The 24,190-nt window shown below is 38.8% G+C and overlaps 1 protein-coding gene and 1 non-coding gene across 5 annotated transcripts in view; one reads left to right on the top strand and one right to left on the bottom strand.

Moving 5' to 3' along the window:
* The window catches only part of LOC101742301 (hemicentin-1), a 166,132-nt gene that overhangs the window by 113,314 nt on the left and 28,628 nt on the right, over positions 1 to 24,190 (bottom strand). Inside the window, exon 2 of one of the 4 annotated variants that reach the window (XM_021348680.3) lies at positions 9,015 to 9,144. The exons of the other annotated variants lie outside the window; for them this stretch is intronic. The gene's annotated coding sequence lies outside the window, so the exon portion shown is untranslated. The remainder of the gene's footprint in view (positions 1 to 9,014; positions 9,145 to 24,190) is intronic. 4 annotated transcript variants of the gene reach the window in all.
* Positions 22,849 to 22,996, top strand: Mir3416 (microRNA mir-3416). The gene has a single exon (NR_107694.1). It is a non-coding gene; the product is annotated as a microRNA mir-3416 (primary transcript).

Raw genomic sequence — 24,190 nt, 5'->3', positions numbered from 1 at the left:
TTTAGTGTGATTGTGTTGGTATTGTTACGCGCTGGAGTTCGGGATAAATAAAAATCGGTTGTCTGTAAAGTCGGTTTACTGACGATAGTTGAACGTGACAACGTCGTAAGAAAATACTGATGGAATGGTTTCATTTTTCAATTATCGCAATTATCGTTGCTATAAACAATTGACACCACATTCACTGAATTTCATACTTGACGAAAACATGTAAATGTATTATTGTATAGCAGCTGTCCACGCGGATGCATCGCTCACTCAAGTAGGAGAGAGACAGATGTCGAACGCTGCCGAACGCGGAGGCCGATTGTGCCTCTTTGTCACTCGTTGCGCGCTCTCGCTTGCACTTCAAGCCTTAAATGGAACGCCTCATGAGTCATGTTTTTTCGTGCGTGCAGCCGGCTCCATCGAATTATAAGACGTTGTCACGTAAAAAATTCTACCGAAGTATAAATTAAAACTCTACTTAACACTTAGAACACTTACAGAGCACTTAACAATTCGTAATTCGCTTCTTCCGCTTCGCTTCAGGTGATCCGTTCTCTGTTTCGCTTCGTTTGTATACGAGCATATGTGCAGCGCAGCAGACCAGAGCAAAGTCTGTCTGTTATTCTGCATAACGGGGTAAGGCAAGCGTTTCCTAAGCAAAATATAATGAATCTTAAGTGGTCCAAGAGTAAACTTCTCACATGCTAGTAAATTACGGATTTGTAAGCCGGTATGAGGATGATGATGCACCAGACACCTGACAAGAGGCTTTGCGTTACATCAAAAATTCCACAAACAAAATCTCACCGGCATTGATTCTATCTAATTCCCCCCGAAGACCCATTGAATAGTATTCGTGAAGAATTTCAAATATTTATCTCGAAAAACTCCTCCCGGACACGAGGACCCCGAACGAAATGTAAAGGACCCTTCTTTCAATACGGATACTAAATGGATCGTAAATATGTAATACAGGGCCTATATACACTCCCTATTCTGTGAGGATCGCTCAAACTGTATTCTTTAGAACGGCTTTATTCAGTATAGGAAAATGACAATGTTTATTTACAAAACTGTACTCAAAAGTTTGTAAAAATCCAGTGTTAGGATATAACTTACGTGACTGCGAATTTGTTATTTTGTAGTAGCAATAGAAGTGGCGGTCAAAAGTTAAGTAAGTTTAGTTTACTGGTGGTAGGTCCTCTTGTGAGTCTTTTTTTTTTGTGGGCTCGTGCACACACATAGGCAATAAAATAAAAATAATAGACGGGTGGGTACCCTGGGTATTAGGGACGCGAACATTCTTGAGCATCGCTTCGTTGTTCTAGTATCTTGTTTCGATTCTCGATCGGTGTTGATGCCTTAATTACAGATGTTTAGTATCTGGAACACTGGATATGGCCTATGTATTTCGTAGGATCTAGTTTATTTATTTATTACTGGTGGTATGACGTCTTGCGGGTCTGCACGGGTAGGTACCATCACCCTGCCTATTCGAGCCGTAAAGCAGTAATGCGTTTCGGTTTGAAGGGCGGGGCAGCCGTTGTAACTATACTTCAGATCATAGAACTTATATCACAAGGTGGGTGGCGCATTTATCTATTATTTATCGCATCTAAGCAATAAAAAATAATAATAATAATCACAACTGTGAACCAATCACGCGGTCACCCGGCCCCAATTTAGTATTCCCTGCGATATGGCTACCAGAGATCGATAAAGTGGGTCGCCGTATTTACGTCGTTGACTCTGGTAGCCACTTAACACCAGGTAGACCGTGAGCTCGTCCACTCATTTAAGAAATAAATAATAATAACATTGCTAATACGAGTATGAATAAATAGCACTGGGTCGACACTTTTGTAAGTAATGCTTGCAATTAAGAAGAAGGAAAAATCAGTTTAAGAGTTAAGTGTCGCAACTTTCTTACAGCTTCAGTGACAAAGAATACTTTTCTTCGTGGGACAGTGATATAAATCCGTCTAAACTCCTTGATTTAATTTAAAAGAAAATGCTTGTTGTACTGAGCAAGTTTAAGAAGGTATAACTGAATACAAAAGCAAATTTGTCGAAACTTTTAGCACGGAATTAAGTCTTTTTTTGTTTTTTTTAGAATTCCCTGGACAGCGCTTCGCACCAACGTGTCTATCCTCCAAGAACTCCAGATAAAGACGAGGCTTTCTACCATTTGCCTAGGTAGAGTTCTGAAATACCTTGGCCACATTGTAAGAAAGTTTACGATACACTACACGATACTCTACACTCGGCGGCAGATAGAATCAAATGGCTTAGAATGATTCGGAATAACCTCTTGTTGCGAGGAGGTGGTCACGACCCTCAGTATTGAGGAAATCGAAGCAAGAACAAGAAGAAGAAGACACGGATGTACAAAGTCATGGTCTACCAAAAGGCCCCTGAAACTCGTAGACAGCACCACCTAAATATTGCGATCCACTTTGAGACTTGAGGTCTATATATATATAATTGTATAGCGTTCACGAAATTTACAATTTTTGCGGGTATGGAATTTTATTTCACTGCGCGTGGACATAACTTTATTTATGTATATGTGCAATGGCGCACATTCCATTGTTTCCGGCTGAATTCGACTGTTGTTACATTTTTTTAAACCGACTTCATAAAAGGAGGAGATTCTCAATTCGACTGTATGTTTTTTTTTAACTTTATTACCTCATAACTGGTTACTGAGGCCCATACACATCTACAACGTAAGTGGGCCACCCACCTTGAGATATAAGTTCAAAGGTCTCAGTATTGTTGCAAAAGTTGCCCCACCCTTCAAACCGAAACACATTACTGCTTCACGGAAGAAATAGACATGGCGTTGGTACCAACCCGTGCGGACTCTCAAGAGGTCCTACCACCAGTGGCCAGTTGGCCTTTCACAGATTTCTAGACAGCCAATGAGGTGGACCGATGTCCTGGTCAAAGTGGTTGGTAGGGGGTTGAATGCGCAAGGCAACAGACCGAAGAGAATGGGGTGCATTCCAAGAGACCTGCTCAACACGGGTTGAAGAAGAGAGAAAGAGATATGTCTAGAGTGAACGACTACAATCTATATTCAGTCCCTTAACATATTTACGCCGTAAAACAAAAACCATAATATAAACACCACACTCTGCCTATTTCTGCCGTGGAGCAGTAATGCGTTCTGGGTTGAGAGGCGGGGCAGCTTCTGTACTATAGAAATGAGACTTAGGACTCATGTCCCAAAGTGGATGACAAAATTTGCCCTGTTGATGTCTATGGGCTTCGATAATCGCTCGTCTATGCAATGACAAAAAAAAATGTACATATTCCAAAAACAAACTTAATCAAAAACACACTTAAGTGACGTGAAATAACTTCGAGGGATTGCTTAAAAACCAATTTGCCTCGTACCGATGACATTACAAACTTTATAAATAAAACAGTTACAGTGCAAAAACGACACTGCTTTATTTCTGAATACGTTATTCGGATAACACGTTATTGCTTTTAGTATTACCACAAATTTTAGCTTGATTAATGAACTGTCAATAGACGCGTGAAAGTTGAACTCTTGTGAATCGTTGCCTAGCGTTGTGACATCGGCTTAATGACTGTTTAGTTAGGACGGAAGCGCTTATGCTAAGTTCATCTTTAAAGGTGGCGTACAGTGGAAATCAATTTAAGAACTTACCACTTACTAATCCACAGGTGAAGCAGAAAATCTTTCATCAATTTTTCTGATGAAGTACGTACTTAACAAATGCTCACGAATGACTTCCACGGTGAAGGAATAATATTGTGTTATAAAAATCACACCTGCCAACATTATAATTTGCACAATCACTAGGGCGTCTTGTGAGCCCAAACGGGTAGATACCGTCACGCTGTCTATTTCTGTCGTGAAGCAGCAATGCATTCCAGTTTCTTTAAATCCCTTTGGTGGGGCAGCCGTTCTACTGTAAAAACTGAGACTTAGAAGTCAAGTCTCAAAGTGGGTGGTGGCGTTTACGTTATTGATGTCCATGGACTTCGGTAATTACATAACACCAGGTGAGACGCAATAACAAAAATATCTTTAGTAACATTGTGGTTTGAAACCAGATGAAATGAAAGGTCTATATCATCACCATAATAATATGTAGGGTTTAGCTTACGAGTCAATGAGACACAATACTTTTAAAGTTTTTACTTCTACCGTCTTTTTTACCTTAGTAAATGTAGGAACGGAACGGTGTGGATGAATGACAGATATTGAGCATGAGTGTGTGAGAGAGATAGGAGATGTCGTGTTAGAAAGTAAGAAAGACGGCGAATGAATGTTGAACACATAGTTTTATTTTTAAGTGAAAGGAGGATAGTTAACGGACGCAACGGCAAACAGACGCAGGACTTTTTGGCGGGAACGCGAGGAGTGAAGTTGTGTGATATGTTTTATTTTGTCTATTTAGTGTTTCTTCGGGTTTAAATGTGTAATAATGGTGGTTTATTAACTGTTTAATATCTGTGAAAGTGCACAAATGTGGGAAAATGAAACAAAGCCGCTGGACGTAACTTCTCGGGATCCTCCAAAAAGCGCACTGAAAAAATCTTAGTAAATGACCACCATTTTACTGAGATTATATTTCATCCCATATCATCTTATTTCATTTCATTTAATTTCATCCCAGTTGATTAATGTCTCAAATTAATCATCTTCATTTCATTTCACTCCATAATATCATTTTTCATAAAAATATGAATATAAATTAAAATAAGACATGACTTAAAGGTCTCAGTTACCAGGTCATAAAATCCCTTAAGAAAAACAGACGCAGTGTAACTCTGAAGACGTAGGAAGTTTATATTTTAGTTATTTGTATTAAGAAAGACGGAATAAAAATCAAGTTTGTGTGAGGCCATCAACTGTTTCACTGGCCCAACGCGAATAGAAGATCCCATATAAATAAAAGAAATCACGACATTTTGCCTAAATTACAAATACTATAAATCTTACATATCTTAGCGTCGCTTGTGCACACGTGTGTACCCGAACTTTCTATTAACACATGATATTTGAGTACGGCCTTGTTAAGGGCTTGTAATAGCTCGTGGGTGTAAAGTTGTCCCTTCACACTTAATGTATTCTTTGTCGAATGGTATTATTACACGTGATTGTAGTACAACACAATTAAGTATCGCTTTCTATATAACGAAGCTTTCGGATCTTTTAATGTACTGTATGATCTTATGTTTGGTTTTAGTGTGATTGTGTTGGTATTGTTACGCGCTGGAGTTCGGGATAAATAAAAATCGGTTGTCTGTAAAGTCGGTTTACTGACGATAGTTGAACGTGACAACGTCGTAAGAAAATACTGATGGAATGGTTTCATTTTTCAATTATCGCAATTATCGTTGCTATAAACAATTGACACCACATTCACTGAATTTCATACTTGACGAAAACATGTAAATGTATTATTGTATAGCAGCTGTCCACGCGGATGCATCGCTCACTCAAGTAGGAGAGAGACAGATGTCGAACGCTGCCGAACGCGGAGGCCGATTGTGCCTCTTTGTCACTCGTTGCGCGCTCTCGCTTGCACTTCAAGCCTTAAATGGAACGCCTCATGAGTCATGTTTTTTCGTGCGTGCAGCCGGCTCCATCGAATTATAAGACGTTGTCACGTAAAAAATTCTACCGAAGTATAAATTAAAACTCTACTTAACACTTAGAACACTTACAGAGCACTTAACAATTCGTAATTCGCTTCTTCCGCTTCGCTTCAGGTGATCCGTTCTCTGTTTCGCTTCGTTTGTATACGAGCATATGTGCAGCGCAGCAGACCAGAGCAAAGTCTGTCTGTTATTCTGCATAACGGGGTAAGGCAAGCGTTTCCTAAGCAAAATATAATGAATCTTAAGTGGTCCAAGAGTAAACTTCTCACATGCTAGTAAATTACGGATTTGTAAGCCGGTATGAGGATGATGATGCACCAGACACCTGACAAGAGGCTTTGCGTTACATCAAAAATTCCACAAACAAAATCTCACCGGCATTGATTCTATCTAATTCCCCCCGAAGACCCATTGAATAGTATTCGTGAAGAATTTCAAATATTTATCTCGAAAAACTCCTCCCGGACACGAGGACCCCGAACGAAATGTAAAGGACCCTTCTTTCAATACGGATACTAAATGGATCGTAAATATGTAATACAGGGCCTATATACACTCCCTATTCTGTGAGGATCGCTCAAACTGTATTCTTTAGAACGGCTTTATTCAGTATAGGAAAATGACAATGTTTATTTACAAAACTGTACTCAAAAGTTTGTAAAAATCCAGTGTTAGGATATAACTTACGTGACTGCGAATTTGTTATTTTGTAGTAGCAATAGAAGTGGCGGTCAAAAGTTAAGTAAGTTTAGTTTACTGGTGGTAGGTCCTCTTGTGAGTCTTTTTTTTTTGTGGGCTCGTGCACACACATAGGCAATAAAATAAAAATAATAGACGGGTGGGTACCCTGGGTATTAGGGACGCGAACATTCTTGAGCATCGCTTCGTTGTTCTAGTATCTTGTTTCGATTCTCGATCGGTGTTGATGCCTTAATTACAGATGTTTAGTATCTGGAACACTGGATATGGCCTATGTATTTCGTAGGATCTAGTTTATTTATTTATTACTGGTGGTATGACGTCTTGCGGGTCTGCACGGGTAGGTACCATCACCCTGCCTATTCGAGCCGTAAAGCAGTAATGCGTTTCGGTTTGAAGGGCGGGGCAGCCGTTGTAACTATACTTCAGATCATAGAACTTATATCACAAGGTGGGTGGCGCATTTATCTATTATTTATCGCATCTAAGCAATAAAAAATAATAATAATAATCACAACTGTGAACCAATCACGCGGTCACCCGGCCCCAATTTAGTATTCCCTGCGATATGGCTACCAGAGATCGATAAAGTGGGTCGCCGTATTTACGTCGTTGACTCTGGTAGCCACTTAACACCAGGTAGACCGTGAGCTCGTCCACTCATTTAAGAAATAAATAATAATAACATTGCTAATACGAGTATGAATAAATAGCACTGGGTCGACACTTTTGTAAGTAATGCTTGCAATTAAGAAGAAGGAAAAATCAGTTTAAGAGTTAAGTGTCGCAACTTTCTTACAGCTTCAGTGACAAAGAATACTTTTCTTCGTGGGACAGTGATATAAATCCGTCTAAACTCCTTGATTTAATTTAAAAGAAAATGCTTGTTGTACTGAGCAAGTTTAAGAAGGTATAACTGAATACAAAAGCAAATTTGTCGAAACTTTTAGCACGGAATTAAGTCTTTTTTTGTTTTTTTTAGAATTCCCTGGACAGCGCTTCGCACCAACGTGTCTATCCTCCAAGAACTCCAGATAAAGACGAGGCTTTCTACCATTTGCCTAGGTAGAGTTCTGAAATACCTTGGCCACATTGTAAGAAAGTTTACGATACACTACACGATACTCTACACTCGGCGGCAGATAGAATCAAATGGCTTAGAATGATTCGGAATAACCTCTTGTTGCGAGGAGGTGGTCACGACCCTCAGTATTGAGGAAATCGAAGCAAGAACAAGAAGAAGAAGACACGGATGTACAAAGTCATGGTCTACCAAAAGGCCCCTGAAACTCGTAGACAGCACCACCTAAATATTGCGATCCACTTTGAGACTTGAGGTCTATATATATATAATTGTATAGCGTTCACGAAATTTACAATTTTTGCGGGTATGGAATTTTATTTCACTGCGCGTGGACATAACTTTATTTATGTATATCATAAGAGAAATTGATACCTGCTGGCGAGGTTTGAATACTGGCACAGTCGCATCGTTCCACACAAGTACACGTGACAACTTGTGCTTCAATATAAGTGCTTAAAGTATATGAAAATACAAGCTCACGGATCTGCCGGTGTAGAGTGGCTACTGAAATACACAATCTGATCGATTGTATATTTGTTCATTTATTGCTTAGATGGATGAACGAGGGCACGGTTCATCTGGTGTTAAGGTTACCGGAGCCCATAGACATCAACAATGTAAATGTCGCTACCAGCCTGGAGACTTCTTTATTTAATTAAGTTTCAGTACAACGGCTGCCCGACCTTTCAAACTGAAACGCGTTCCTGCTTCACGGCAGAAATAGGCAGGGTGGTGGTACCTACCCGTGCAGGCTCACAGAACGTCCTACCAATTGCTGGTGTTACGGAGTATTGTGAGCTTCCATAGCTAAATGCATCCTGTGTATTACTAGTAGTCATGTTTGAATTGAAGGCTGGAGTAGTAGTTATGCAATACGATCCTATCACCGACTATGTGACCAACCACGCTAGAAACATGAGGTCCCTTCAGAGAAGTCTTATTATACATTCCTACAACACCAAAGAGATTAAATAGCATAGAACATGCAATAACTCCGTAGCACAATACGATCTACGATCTATATTCGACTGTGTGGCCAAACCGTGCTAGAAACATGAGGCCCCTTTAGAGAAGTCTTATTATACATTCCTACAACACCAAAGAGATTAAATAGAATAGAACATGCAATAACTCCGTACCACAATACGATCTAGGACCTATCTTCGACTGTGTGGCCAAACCATGCTAGAAACATGAGGCCCCTTCAGAGAAGTCCCATTGTTGACTCCTATAATATCAAAGAAAATTAAATAGCACAGACCATACAATAACTCCGTATCGCAGAGCTATGTTTAAACATATTGCATAGTTATGTGTTTAACTTCAAATTGAGTTTCATTATTCGAATGATTGTGAATATATTCACGTACGCTCGTTTTTCTTCGAACAACGTTATTTCAGTTCCGTCGAGGGAATAAACATAGCGTGGAAATATTCTCCACGGGGCGTAGTGTTTGTAGTAGTTAGTGGCGAGTTCCCCTACCATTGTTGTTCGAATATGCACGAAAGCATTTCGTTTGTAAGTTCGTGTTATGAGATTGATTTATGGGGTCGAGATACTTGCGGATCTGGTCAGTCTAACGTATCTAGCCTTTACCTCATGGTCTACTTCCGTCCATCTTGCCAGTCACCATTAGCTTCTCCAAGTTGCCGTCATCTTTTCAGGCAATGTGGCCAAAGTAATTCAGAACTTTACGTAGCCAGATGGTAGAAAGCCTCGTCTTTATCTGGAAAAATTTTTTCGACTTTAGGTTTCATGGCATACAGACCTTATAGGATCTGATCTGGCAGTTTGTTTAGACTTAGGTTTTCATCTACAGTTAATCAACTTGATAGTGATTCCAAGTGCCGATGGACCACACCAATACCGGCTGCTTGTAATAGTTATTCACTTTACGATCGCATTGCCTTAGTAGGTGATCCTTCACGTTTAATTGTATCCCGTGACCCTCGTTATGTCCATAAGGCATTAATTAAGACGAAACAACACAAACAAATATTTCACTAAAACAAACAAGGTACTATATTTGAGTTGGAACGTTCTGGAAAGATAATTGGTGCCGGCTACGAGCGGTGTGTCCGACATTCAGATTGTCAAACGACTTATACGTACTCAAATAATCGAAATGATCGTGTCCAGTATAATGTTGGATAATAAAACGTAAATGCAGATCAAAGTACAACTCAGACACAAATATGTTCAATAGAGTTTAGTTTTTTTTTTTACCTATACTGATTGCCTTGAGAGGCTATATCAGCTTCTCCTCGATGTGTAGGTGAGTAGATGGTGTTCAAACCGAGAATGTTGCTAACACTGGCCCTAGCAAGAGCAGTGCTTCGCAGAATCTACCTCCGGATCGGAAACGCGATCCACTGAGAAGATCCGGCGAGAAACTCAGTGGGCTGTGTCTATGGGCTAATTCACTCGTCGAGCCCTTCGTCGCAAGCGACGGGTTCGACGAGGACGGTGACCGGTGCTTGTGGTACCTAAAAGCACCGTTAATGGATCGGGAGGATCCGTAATGACGTGTGGAGCTTAGTGTTAAATATCTTTATATATATATTTCTTCTGTGCGTGTGTTTATCACTGAACCCCTCCTAAACAGCTGGACCGATTTTAATGAAACTTTCTGTGTACCTTCAGGTGGAGTCGAGAATGGTTTAAATTTACAGATCAGCCCGGCAGATGGTGCTGCAATCGGTATCTAGGTTAATAATATTTCCTAGAAATAATTTATATGGAAAAACAACTTTTTCCGGGCTAGCTAGTTTGTATATTTTTTTAATTTTACAGCACAGTTGGTTTACAGTAAAAAAAAAGAAAAGGTGGGTTTTTTGTTCTAGATTAGCATACGAGAGTGATCCATCTTGATGCTATTGATACAAATAGTCACATCAATAGTCAATAGTCAGATAGAGGATCACAATTATATCTCCACCCACCTTGAAATATGAAACACAATACACATATGTAGATGCGAACTCACTATCTTTAGCTCGTCAGCCATGTAGATATGCACTTATTTTACTTAATTTTTAAAGAACAATTTCAAAGGTTTTGTTCATTCTAAGAAATCTTTGAAATTGTAAATAATAATTGCAGTGTACCAACATATCCGTCGTCTCTTTCTTGAATTTCCCTAATTGAAAACCGCTGTCTGGAAGAGATCGTTTTTAGTGATAAAACCGTCTATTGCACAAATTACGCCTACATATTGACTTATTTTCAATGTTAATTGTGTTTTGATATACAATTAAATAGATCCTCTCTCTCTTTCTCATTTAAGGACGCTAAATACTATACTATCGTTCGAAATACTACTACAACGCTAAATGATATGCTGGCGTATAAAATAATCTCGCATCTTCTTTTTCTTGGTCTTACGGGAGGTTGGAGAAGTATATCTTCTTTTTTTGTTCAAGTCTTTTGTGATGGGAGGATTACTGGTGGCCCGGAGGCCTTTTTAATTTCACCAGGATAAGTGGGCGAGCACAGGCTCAGCCAGGAGGGGCGTTCAAGTCATCATGCGTCATCTCACACCCTTATTTCGTATATCCTTTTGAAATAGTCCATCCAAGTCTTCTTGAGACGATCATAACTACATCGGCACACCAGTTTCAAAATTCAAAATATGGTTTGTTAGTTACAATTTTATTCAGACGAAGCAATGTCGTACTTCACTTCAATTGTAAAATAATAGAAATAAATGGTTCATTTTAATAATTAAATAAAACAGGTACAAATTTTGGGTCAACATATTCAACTTACATTTTGATATTCAGGTAAGGCCGTAACAAAGGAAAAAATGATCAAAGAGACAGATTAAACTAATTTTCATGTTTTTGTTTATCCATTTTGTCATTTTAATGATGCTTTTTGGCAAAAAAACCTGAGTGTGTTTCACAATTCTAGCAACAACTATCGGAATACGTACTTAACAAATATTCACGATTGGCTTCCGCGGTGAAGGAATAACATCGTGTAATAAAAATCAAAATCCGCAAAATTTAAATTTGCGTAATTACTGGTGGTAGGAACTCACGTGAGACCGCTCGGGTAGGTACCACCGCCCTGCCTATTTCTGCCGTGAAGCAGTAATGCGTTTCGGTTTGAAGGGTGGGGCAGCCGTTGTAATTATACCTTAGAACTTATATCTCAAGGTGGGTGGCCCATTTACGTTGTAGTTGTCTATGGGCTCCAGTAACCACTTAACACCAAGTGGGCTGTGAGCTCGTCCACCCATCTAAGCAATAAATAAAAAGTTTTTTTACTGAGATTATATTTCATACCATATCATCTCAACTCATTTTATTTCACTTCACAGTATCATTTTTCATAAACATAAGATTACCAATTGAAATAAGACTTGACCTAAAGGTCTAAGTTACCAGGTCATAAAATTCCTTAAAAAAAAGAGGTCGCAAGACTGAGCTCATATTGTTTTCATGTTTGTGTTTACAAGGGGGCCCACTTGGCATTTCTGTTTGGCGCGCGTCGCTCCGGCAGGCTTCCGACATCTTTGGAGGTCCGACAACTTTTTGACAGTTTGCAGGATAGTTGGCACAAAATGTACGCGCAGGGAAACTTGCTAGACCGGCACTTTCCCACACCACAACTGAGCGACCGTTAATTATTCGTCTCAAAATCACATAAGGATGTGTGGTTTGGTAAGTTTTGACACGGAGCTATTATTAGATAGGTATATACATTTTTTTGTATTATTTTGTATCCGTGAGCCGTCCATTTAAAACGTATTATGTTCTTGTGGGTGTCGTCGAATAGTCTTAGGATGGTTTTTGCATTTATTTAATCGTAATTCTTCGCTTTGAAGATTAGGTGATATTGTTTTTCTCGTGATATTTTCTCTGTTTATTGTATGAAATGAACCAAACCAAGGTTGCTAACTAGGTTGCGAGGCTTACTGGTGGTAGGACCTCTTGTGAGTTCGCGTGGGTAGGTACCACCACCCCGCTTATTTCTGCCGTGAAGCAGTAATGCGTTTCGGTTTGAAGGGTGGGGCAGCCGTTGTAACTATACTTGAGATCTTAGAACTTATATCTCAAGGTGGGTTGCGCATTTACGTCGTAGATGTCTATGGGCTGTGAGCTCGTCCACCCATCAAAGCCATAAATAAAAAAACACGAACCCTAGCAAGAGCCGTGCTTCGCAGAATCTACCGCCGGATCGGAAACGCGACCCGCTCCAATTAAATTAATAAGCTGTAATACTATCTGTAGCTTTGTACTATGTTTCTCATAAATAAAGCTTTTATCTACATACAGCTCCGTATTATGGGTGTAAATTAATGCAAATGTATTCACTAATACGTCTTGAAGCCGCGGTGAACACTTCGCTTCACTTAAACGCGTGTCAAAATCACAGAGTTTTATCAACCCACACACAGATACTTAGTTGTGTGTTAGTTTTTAAAAGTCGTCGTGGCCTAAAGGATAAGACGTCCGGTGCATTCGTAAGCTAGTGATGCAACGATGTTCGAATCCCGCAGGCGGGTACCAATTTTTGTATTGAAACACGTACTTAACAAATGTTCGCGATTGACTTCCACGGTGAAGGAATAACACTGTGTAATAAAAATCAAAATCCGCAAAATTATAATTTGCGTAATTACTGGTGGTAGGACTTCTTGTGAGTCCGCACGCGTAGGTACCACCACCCTGCCTGTTTCTGCCGTGAAGCAGTAATGGGTTTCGGTTTGAAGGGTGGGGTAGCCGTTGTAATTATATAGTCTAGTCGACAAGTTAAAAATGGTGTTAATTCGACATACTACTGCTAAAATTATGTGGTTTAGCTCATTCGATTCGGAATAATGTCTAGACCATTGTGCTAAAAAATTGAATTAGCACATAAAAAATTCCAAAAGTTATTAACAATTAAACACCTTCAAAAAATAGCGTTTCGTTTATGGCTTATTGTCCGTAAACTATAAATATTTTCGAAATTTGAAAAAAAGATCCTTAAAGAAGAGGAAATTTAGTAAAAAAAAGTTCCAACTCCCGGAACTGTAGCTCCATTATTTATAATTTTAATTTAACGCTGAAAATAGCCCGCCGCGCGCCATTGTTAGGTTGCGCGCACGGCCTCGAAAGCGAGTACGTCACTTAAAAAATTTTTTTTCAAGTACTTAAAGTTAATTGTAAAATCTAAAAAAATTATTGCATAATCTAAACACTTTAGAAAATTTATTCCCTTTGGAATTTTTTATAAAAACATATTTTTCAATATTCTAGACGATTGTTAATTAAGAAAAAATTTTCCAATTTCCATCATCCTTCTAAACTAAAAAAAATGTTTAAATAATTACCTTAAAATTATTTCGCTTCGTGGACCTCTTCTTATAAATATATTAAACAAAATTGCGTCGTCTAAGTTATGAAATTGTTAATATTTTGTTAATAATAATTTTTTTAAGTTAACAAAAAAGAAAAAGAACAATTATGTTGTAAAGAATTTTTTTTTCTTTATTTATTATTATGATTTCCTTTTTATTATATATTTTATTATATAGTATATATTTTATTAAAAGATGTCTTTTATTGACATAAAAAAGAAAATATAATAGTAAATAAAGAAAAAAAAATTCTTTACAACATAATTGTGCTTTTTCTTTTTTGTTAACTTAAAAAAATTATTATTAACAAAATATTAACAATTTCATAACTTAGACGACGCAATCTTGTTTAATATATTTATAAGAAGAGGTCCACGAAGCGAAATAATTTTAAGGTAATTATTTACACATTTTTTTTTGTTTAGAAGGATGATGGAAATTGGAAATTTTTTTCTTAATTAACAATCGTCTAGAATATTGAAAAATATGTTTTTATAAAAAATTCCAAAGGTAATAAATTTTTTAAAGTGTTTAGATTATGCAATAATTTTTTTAGATTTTTCAATTAACTTTAAGTACTTGAAAAAAATTTTTTTAAGTGACGTACTCGCTTTCGAGGCCGTGCGCGCAACCTAACAATGGCGCGCGGCGGGCTATTTTCAGTGTTAAATTAAAATTATAAATAATGGAGCTACAGTTCCGGGAGTTGGAACTTTTTTTTACTAAATTTCCTCCTCTTTAAGGATCTTTTTTTCAAATTTCGAAAATATTTATAGTTTACGGACAATAAGCCATAAACGAAACGCTATTTTTTGAAGGTGTTTAATTGTTAATAACTTTTGGAATTTTTTATGTGCTAATTCAATTTTTTAGCACAATGGTCTAGACATTATTCCGAATCGAATGAGCTAAACCACATAATTTTAGCAGTAGTATGTCGAATTAACACCATTTTTAACTTGTCGACTAGACTAATACTGAGACATCAGAACTTACATCTGAAGGTGGGTGGCGGCATTTACGTTGTAGATGTCTATGGGCTCCAGTAAACACTTAACACCAGGTGGGCTGTGAGCTCGTCCACCCATCTAAGCAATATTAAAACTACAGCTGTTTGTTTTCATAAAGTCTGTGCTTTGACGAGTTCACACGCCGTCTTTCTTAAGACTGAACCTTGCACCATTATGGACATCATAGCCGCGTCACGGTCCAACACGTAATTACACACGAACGCTCTCTACATCATATTTCATACAATTCTCGTCATTATAGTGACGTACATTCATAACAAGTCGCGTGATTAAGTCGTCTCTTTCAAAATCTAACACTGTAAGTGTTAGTAGTGTAAGATTTATCGATTTTTCTAAATTTTATCGACTTGCAGTAGATATGAAATTCTACCTCGCATCTCGCGTCTATCTCGCATTCAAGATTGGTCGAATTACACTATATTTATAAGTAATTAAATTCAGTTAATTTATCGTCACTAGTGGTGCCCAGTAGTCGAAATTCGACTATAATTAATTGAATTTTTAAGTTTAAACACTATTATGGTTCTATTTTCAAAGACTATTAAACTTCTATAGTCACAGATGTCATCAAGGCTACACTATAGACAAATAATATTAAAGACACACAACACAAATCTATTCTCAATTTGACCACAGACTAACAATAAACAAAAGAGTATATACATGTACATAGTAAGTGGGTGTAATGTTTTTTTAATTGATTTAATGTATTTTTTATGCATAATAAAAACAAAATTAGCATTCTATACTCCTTATCTACATTCTCTATAAGTGTGGGGAATTTTATACTCCTCCGTCCGCGCAATTTTCGTAAAAAGGGGCACACCGCTTTTGCTTCACGTTTGCATATTATATAGATTATCAGCCTACAGTAATCCACTGCTGAACACAAGCTTCTCCAATTGCGCGCCTCTGACCACAATCTTAACCATTTCTCATCCAGCCCTAGCCAGCCAAACTGCAAACTTGATCACCGGTGTTAGGACCTCTTGGGAGTCCGCACGTGTAGGTACCACCACCCAACCTATTTCCGCCGTGAAGCAGTAATGCGTTTCGGTTCGAAGGGTGGGGTAGCCGTTGTAACTATACTGAGACCTTAGAACTTATATCTAGAGGTGGGTGGCGCATTTACGTTGTAGATGTCTATGCTCCAGTAACCACTTAACACCAGGTGGGCTGTGAGTTCGTCCACCCATCTAAGCAATAAAAAAAAAATCCAATAAGCCTGAATAACAATTTAACAAGAAAATATTTAGCATCGTATTTAAATGTATAAAACAAGACTAATTCAATAATGTCCGTCATCGACACACAGTTGCAAAAGAATGTCGGCTCACGGAACACAGAAGCGAGGCGCGGCGATTCGAACAATTTTTCGGGATGAATTTTCGTGACAAACGCGTGACGTCTCCAGCTGCGTGACGCGAATCCCGAACGCACTGAAATGTCGAAAACGTGACAGTACTTTTTTGTATTATTTTTTCAAATACATTATTGGACGAATCGGTATCATTACGCTTTGAATTGTAATCCGTCATGAGGCGACGCTGTGATTGTCAATGCCGTGGCGTGTTTAGAGTATCTTTTGTATTTTTGTCTGTCACGTTTCATTATTTACACGACGTATGTACCAAGCGCAAAGTTCTCCTCGATCAAGTCATAGTTTGAACGTCAACTTCATCTATCTATCTTTCAATTTGCGGTTCACGCATCAACAGTAGTGCAAGCAGGTCTTTGATTAGTTCGTTAATGCAGACCTGTTTGTTATAGTTCAAGTCATCGTTAATAAATGTTGATTGAACTTGTTCTGGTTCAAGTCATTAATAATAAATTTTGATTAAACAATGTGTAGTAAATTACATGCGTGATGTACATTTATTTGGGAAAGAACAAGCCGTCATTTTCTTAATGCCTGCAAACTGTACGCGCCGGTGGTAAGGATATGAAATTTATTTTTTTATTTTAACAAATTTAAAGTATTTTTTAGTAAGGACAGATTACTGGTGGCTCGGAGGCCTTTCCAGTTTTACCAGGGCAGGTGGGCGACGACAGGCTCAACCAGAAGGTTTGGGATTAGCTAATAATAGCCCGAGCGCTTTGGAAAGAGACCTAATAACTCAAGAGCAGTTGCTTCGTGAACGCATCTACTATCATATCGAAATTGCGACCCGCTGAGAAGATCCAGCGAGAAACTCAGCGGGCTGATGTGTGAGTTAGGGATCACGTCGAACCTTACAAATACGGTTACCTGGTAAAAGTAATCTCAATTATAAAAGTGAATATTAAATTTAAAACCCTACAAAAGTATCTATCGTTACGTGTGCACTCGATACACGAATTTCGCATATACGGGCAACGCCGACATTATTCCCGGTGTTCGACAGAGTTCCAGAACAATAGACGCCTCGACAACCCTTACGTAAGTTGATCGAATTAATTTATTAATAGAATTTATAATACGTGTGTTTCCGTATAAGTCCATCATAGTTTTTTTATTAATATTAAAAAATAAACGCAAAACTATAATTTGCGTAATTAATGGTGGTAGGACCTCTTATGAGCCCGCACGGGTAGATACCATCATCCTGCCTATTTCTACAGTGAAGCAGTAATGCGTTTCGGTTTGAAGGGTAGGCCAGCCGTTGTAACTACACTGAGGCCTTATAACTTATATCTCAAGGTGGGGGTTGCATTTAGGTCGTTGATTGTCGTCGGGATTCGTTAACCACTTAACACCAGACGGGTCTTGAACCTTGTCCACCAAATTTTTTTCATTTATTTTTTGTTGCCCAAGCAGGCAGACGGAGTATACGGCCCACCTGATGGTAAGTGGTTACCGTCGCTCATGGATTCAGCAACGCCAGAGCCAAACCTGCCTACCTAATTTACCATTTGACCAATTAAAAAAAAACCCGGTGAAATTGAACACCCGCATCGCGTGATACTAAAACACGAAGCGTCTTTTTCTTTAGAAAACAACGACTTTCAGTCAAGCCAGGAGGATTTAATTCCTCGAATACAAACAACATACGGTAACAGAAGTTCTTGAATAGTATCGAAAAGACATTGTAATATTATTATATTCTCAGCATTGTGTTCATAATACATGAGTTTAAAAAAATAATAGGAGGTTTTGAGGTAATTACTCGTAGTTTGTAATTTGAATTTGTAATTTTGGCAAAGTATGAGGTGCGTTGAATTTAAAATTTGTACCTTTAATTCGGATGCATATTGTCAGACCGCGACGGAAAGCACTTGCGTATAAAGCCGCTTTCAGACTACGTTATAATTTAATAGCATATAGTATATAGTTCATAGCACAACAGTATCGTACTCCATTTATTGTTATGGACACGTTCACACCGTACTGTACTATATATTATTGGTTAAGTATAGGCTGCTATACTATATGGCTATGCTATAGTATAGAGTAGTCTGAAAACAGATTTAATCTTTTCTTATCTTATATTATAGGTATTATATACCTTTAAACGAGCTATTCTTGTATATATATCATCTGAATCTCGGAAACGGCTCCAATGATTTTCATAAAATTTAGTATACAGGGGATTTCGGGGGCGATAAATCGATCTAGCTATTATAGCGAAAATCTTGTTTTATTCGTGTTTTCAATAATCAACTCTTCCCGACATCTATTCTCGAATAATAATACTATTTTTCTCAATTGAGGGCAACTAACCGCTTTAAAGACACAACAAGATGGCGTTATCACGGTCATCTAGTATGATACAATCTCACGTAGACAGTCTTATTAATAATCTCGGTAGAAAATGATAGTTTTTAATACATTGAGATTGTTCTCCCTACATCTACCGATCATCGTTCTCGTCTAACCCGACGAAGGGCTAGGCGAGTAAATTAAGCCACAGACACAGCCCACTGAGTTTCCCGCCGGATCTTCTCAGTGGGTCTCGTTTCCGATCCGGCGGTAGATTCTGCGAAGCACGGCTCTTGCTAGGGTTCGTGTTAGCAACGTCATCAGGTTTGAGCCCCGTGAGCTCATTTACTAGTTCGGTGAATTTAGAATAACCCCTCGAGGTTACTAGAATAGGTAGGAAAAAAAAATGTACCTACCCTCCATAGTTTATTCATATTTCATAATTTCAAATGTTTACCTGAGAATCACCATTGAATGATATTCATTATTAAATTTGTTACTAATCTATTTATTCGAATACCTCTTGTGTGTTATCATTCTAACAAATTCCTTACATCCTCAATTCACGTAATCCCAACGAACGGAAACCGAATCGATTTTAATAATCAATTCGATTACAAAACAGAAATCGACTGAGTATCGAAGTTTTATCGAACGCATCAATTTTGAGTTAAGACATTTGAAAGAAAAAAAAAAAGAGTCGATAACTGTTTTTTGAAAGATACAAAAAATTCTCGACTCTTTGGAGAAGATAGATTTTGTATTAAATATTATGCGAGAATAAAGTTATTAATCTTGCTTGTTTGATGCTGCGGCTACATCAAACGTATGCTGCATTAGGGCTGCCATCAGAATTAATACTATGCACGTTGGTATGTAGATGCACTTTTGGCTTGAACTGACAAAAACGTTTTTTTTATGTTTTTTTTTGGAACGAAGTTCCTTATCGCGCGTTGTGAAAGGGGGCTAGACGGAAAAAATTCTTACGAAAAGTTGTCACGACACTTTTTGCTATAGTAAGCTATTGTAAGCTGTGCGGCGTCGCATGTTTCTCTGTCTGTCTGTCTGTCTCTCTATCTTTCTTCATACTTCGAATAGAACTTAAAATTAATATTTTTATAATTGGGAACTTCGTTCCTATCCGGTGTCCCACGACACCACACATCTTTTTTATTGCTTAGATGGATGGACTATCTCACAGCCCACCTGGTGTTAAGTGGTTACTGGAGCCCATAGACATCTACAACGTAAATGCACCACCCACCTTGAGATATAAGTCCTAAGGTCTCAAGTATAGTTACAACGGCTGCCCCACCCTTCAAACCGAAACGCATTACTGCTTCACGGCAGAAATAGGCAGGGTAGTGGTACCTACCCGCGCGGACTTCCAAGGGGTCCTACCACCAGTAAAGTGCTTTTGTGCTTTCACATGTTTGTACTAGTGTGTTAGAATTTGTATGACTCTATCTTGATTAATGTGGTTGATAATTTTTACTGTCTTCGTGGTCCAGCAGTTATCGCTTCTGACTGCTGAGCTGAGTGCCGTGGGTTCTATTCCCACATTGAGCAGGCATTCGTGTGATGAATTATTATATACATTTGCTCTCTGTTTGGGAGTCTAATTTCTAAATATATACTTATTTAAATGTATTTATAACAAGTATGTATATTAAACCAGAAACATCACTGATGCGTTTTGATTTAAGTTAGATGTTATCAAGAAAAAAAAATCTTCCCGTTGTGGTAACTACCGGCCAATATCTCTTACACACCAAAAAATATTACGTTACTCAAAGATTTTCACCCATACCGATATTTAATTAATTAAATTTTTTTGTCAACCCTAACTAACGGAGCAAGCGTTCTTTTTGGTCCATTTTTACGGCGCAAGTCAGAACCGACTTCTAATTAATTCATCAAGGCGTTAGTAGTACTCAAATAAACATCATGCCTACCTCATTGAGTCGATCCCCGGGGTGCTGTATCTGTAAACCAAAGCTTAATGAAATGTTACCGTTTAGGCCGAATACAAAAGACCGCATTTTTTTTTTTATTGCTTAGATGTGTGAACGAGCTCACAGCCCACCTGGTGTTAAGTGGTTACTGGAGCCCATAGACATCTACAACGTAAATGTGCCACACACCTTGAGATATAGTTCTAAGGTCTCAGTATAGTCACAACGGCTGCCCCACCCTTCAAACCGAAACGCATTACTGCTTCACGGCAGAAATAGGCAGGGTGGTGGTACCTACCCGTGCGGACTCACAAGAGGTCCTGCCACCAGTAAAAATGTTTTTTTTGCAATATCATTATTTTATACCGGTATGTCATTTATACTTAATTAATTCATGTTGTAGATGAATTAATGCCGGACGCATATATAACTAGCTCGACGAGGATGATGATCGGTGCTTGAAGAGCTTTTAAGCACTCAGAATGGTTCCACAGCACAGGCATCACTATTTTGAAAGTTGAACTAGACTTTTGATTGTTTAGATTGATGGACGAGCTCACAGCTCATCTGGTATGAATGGGTTACCAGAGCCTATAGAGACATCTACAACGTAATTGCCGCCACTCACCTCGAGACATGAGCTCTAACAGTTTTTACGGCTCAACGGAATTTGTTTGTTGCTTGAGCCTGACCGCCGCTGTCTGGACACCAAAAACAGTTTATAATTAAGTGCATATTCGGTTAGTCTAAGAAGTATGAAGCCGTTAGATTTTAACTGTGACTACGTACAGGGAAGGATTGATGGTATAAGACCGAGCGGGAGGTCATCAATGTTGTGGACCGCCCAAATTAGAACTGCAATGGGAGGTCCCCTAATTGTGTGCTAAATGAGAGTAGAATAGCCTCGAGCTGGGAGAGATGGCGCGACATCGTGAGACGCATCAAGACTTAGACAGGTGGTAGGACCTCTTGCGAGTCCGCACGGGTAGGTACCACCATCATGCCTATTTCTGCCGTGAAGCAGCAATGCGTTTCGGTTTGAAGGGTGGGGCAGCCGTTGTAACTATACTTGAGACCTTCGAACTTATATCTCAAGGTGGGTGGCGCATTAACGATCACGATCTCTATCAAGAGGGACACGACTGAGAAGAAAAATAAGGATGAGCTCACAAGATTTTCATTCAGTTAATACGACCGAAATATTAGAGTACCCTGGAGTAACATACAACAGTCTCTTTAGATATTCAAGTCCAGCAAGAGCGTTGGTACGACGGAATGACCAGTATATTTTCAAACATCGCATCACGAAAGAGAAAAATTTCTACCCCGTCCCTAATTCTCATCTTGAGTAGGAATAGTCGTTTAAGCTAAACGAACTTTCAGAAGACCGCTTATTTAAAAAAAAGCTTAAGGGCGCTTCTACGTGCCAGGATTTTCGTTTAAACCCCACAACTTCGATTGTAAAATAGCCTTATCCAAACAGATATAGCGCTTAATTTACATTGGATAAAGCTAAAATAATAGGCAACTAAATTGAGTTTGAATTTTCGTTTATATATATTTTTTTTTTATTGCTTAGATGGGTGGACGAGCTCACTGCCCACCTGTTGTTAAGTGATTACTGGAGCCCATAGACATCTACAACGTAAATGCGCCACCCAACTTGAGATATAAGTTCTAAGGTCTCAAGTATAGTTACGACGGCTGCTCTACCCTTCAAACCGAAACGCATTACTGCTTCACGGCAGAAATAGGCAGGCTGGTAGTACCTACCCGCGCGGACTCACAAGAGGTCCTACCACCAGTAAAGAGCTATAGCTATAGCTTAGTTATTGCTTTGTTTGAACGAGTTTTATTTTACACTTACTAAAACCTTTATTGCCGTGTATGCCGGGTTTGGGCACGGGCGGTCCGGTACCATCATTCTTTTTTAAAGTTTTACTAATTTGTAGGCAAAATATAGGAAGGCCGTTATGCCAATACAATCTCAACATCTATCTCGAGGTCACGGCTGGTAAATATCACAAGATTTGGAAACTAATTTGATTCTTCAATGGCGCCAAAAAAGCAGCGTCACATGTACCTTTTTTTTTTAACGCTGGGGAATCCATTTACGGATACCCGGTCGAGGGGGGTAACGGACCGGGTTATGTCGGACTCCGGCGCCTCCTGAGAGGAAGAGTACCTACCACACGCTCGACGAGGTTAATCTGTGTCTGTTTATTTATCAAAAGATTCCAACCTAATTAAAGGCAATATTATTATTACCTAAGCTAATGGTCTTGAGAGGCCATTTCAGCCAAGTAGCTGAGCTCACCGGGCTCAAATCTGACATCGTTGCTAACACTAACCCTAGCAAAGCAGCGCTTCGCAGAATCTACCACCGGATCGGAAACGCGACCTGCTGAGAAGGTCCGGCGAGAAACTCAGTGGGCTGTTTGTTTTTTCTGCGGATCGATTTTATGTGAGGCACCTGTTTTTTATTGACGCGTTTCCTTGGTGCTATTGTGGTTCTTCTACATGAATTCGAATGTCGCAGGACGTGCTGGCTGGGTTATCTTGTGCTCTAGAATAGCAGAATAGCATCCTTATCTCTTCCAATGGGTGTCATAAAAGCGACTCTGGAATTTGCCAGAGAACGGAGAGCACCTACGAATGTCAACAGGCATTAGCTGGTGGTAGTACCACTATTCTACCTATATACCACGAACCAGTGGTACGTCCGATAACCGTTCTTTAATTGAGACTTCAATAATAGTTTTCTTCTTGTCCTTATCCCACTATGTGGGGTCGGTGAAGCATTTCCTCTCATTCCATTCAAGTCTATCATACGTCATGTATGCACTCACACCTTTCTCTTGCATATCCTCTTTGACACAGTCCTAAAAAGACTATAAAGATCTATAAATAGTTTAATCACTCGGAATAGCAACTAGGATACTTAAATCCCGTTAAATGAAGATCTATCATACGTCATCTATGCACTCCCAATCTTCTCTTACATATCCTTTTTGATACAGTCTTAAAAATACTTGAATGGACTTATACTAATATTTTTGTAACACGGAATAACAAATAGGATACTTAAATCATTGGTAGATGTCATGACCCAAGCGACACCGGTATCTTCTATTATATTAAATACGGCATTGTGTCCATCGATTCGTGATTTTACGTATCAACGCATATGCAAATCGATTAGTCGCATAAGGAACAAGGAGTGACTGACACAAGCAACTTTTTATACCGGAAAAAATCAACCGGTTTAATTATTTTTGAATTGAAAATTGAACGCGGGAGAAGTAGCGGAGCGCGTTTTTTATTTATTGTTTAGGTTACTGGACGAGCTCACGGCCCACCTGATGTTAAGTGGTCACAGGAGCAGCTCATAAACATCTACAACATAAATGCCGCCACCTACCTTGAGACATGAGTTTTAAGGTCTCAGTTTTTACAGTACAACGGTTGTCCCACTCTTCAAACCGAAACACATTACTGCTTCATGGCAGAAACAGGCAGGGTGGTGGTACCTACCCGTCCAGACCCACAAGACGTCCTACCACCTGTAATATGTAATAAATAAATAAATAAACAATCTAGATCCTAAGAAATACATAGGTCATCCTTTCTTCTTTTTTTTCTCCACCTTATCCCACTACGTGGGGTCGGCACAGCAAAATTTTCTCTTCCATTCTCTTCTATCAGCCGTCATCTCAACACTCACTCCTCTCTCTCTCATATCGTCATTCACACACTCC

Source organism: Bombyx mori, chromosome 25, assembly GCF_030269925.1.
Source record: "Bombyx mori chromosome 25, ASM3026992v2".
Classification (NCBI taxonomy): Eukaryota; Metazoa; Arthropoda; class Insecta; order Lepidoptera; family Bombycidae; genus Bombyx; species Bombyx mori.
Note: the sequence above shows the minus strand (reverse complement) of the source record. Positions and strands in the feature narration are given on the sequence as shown.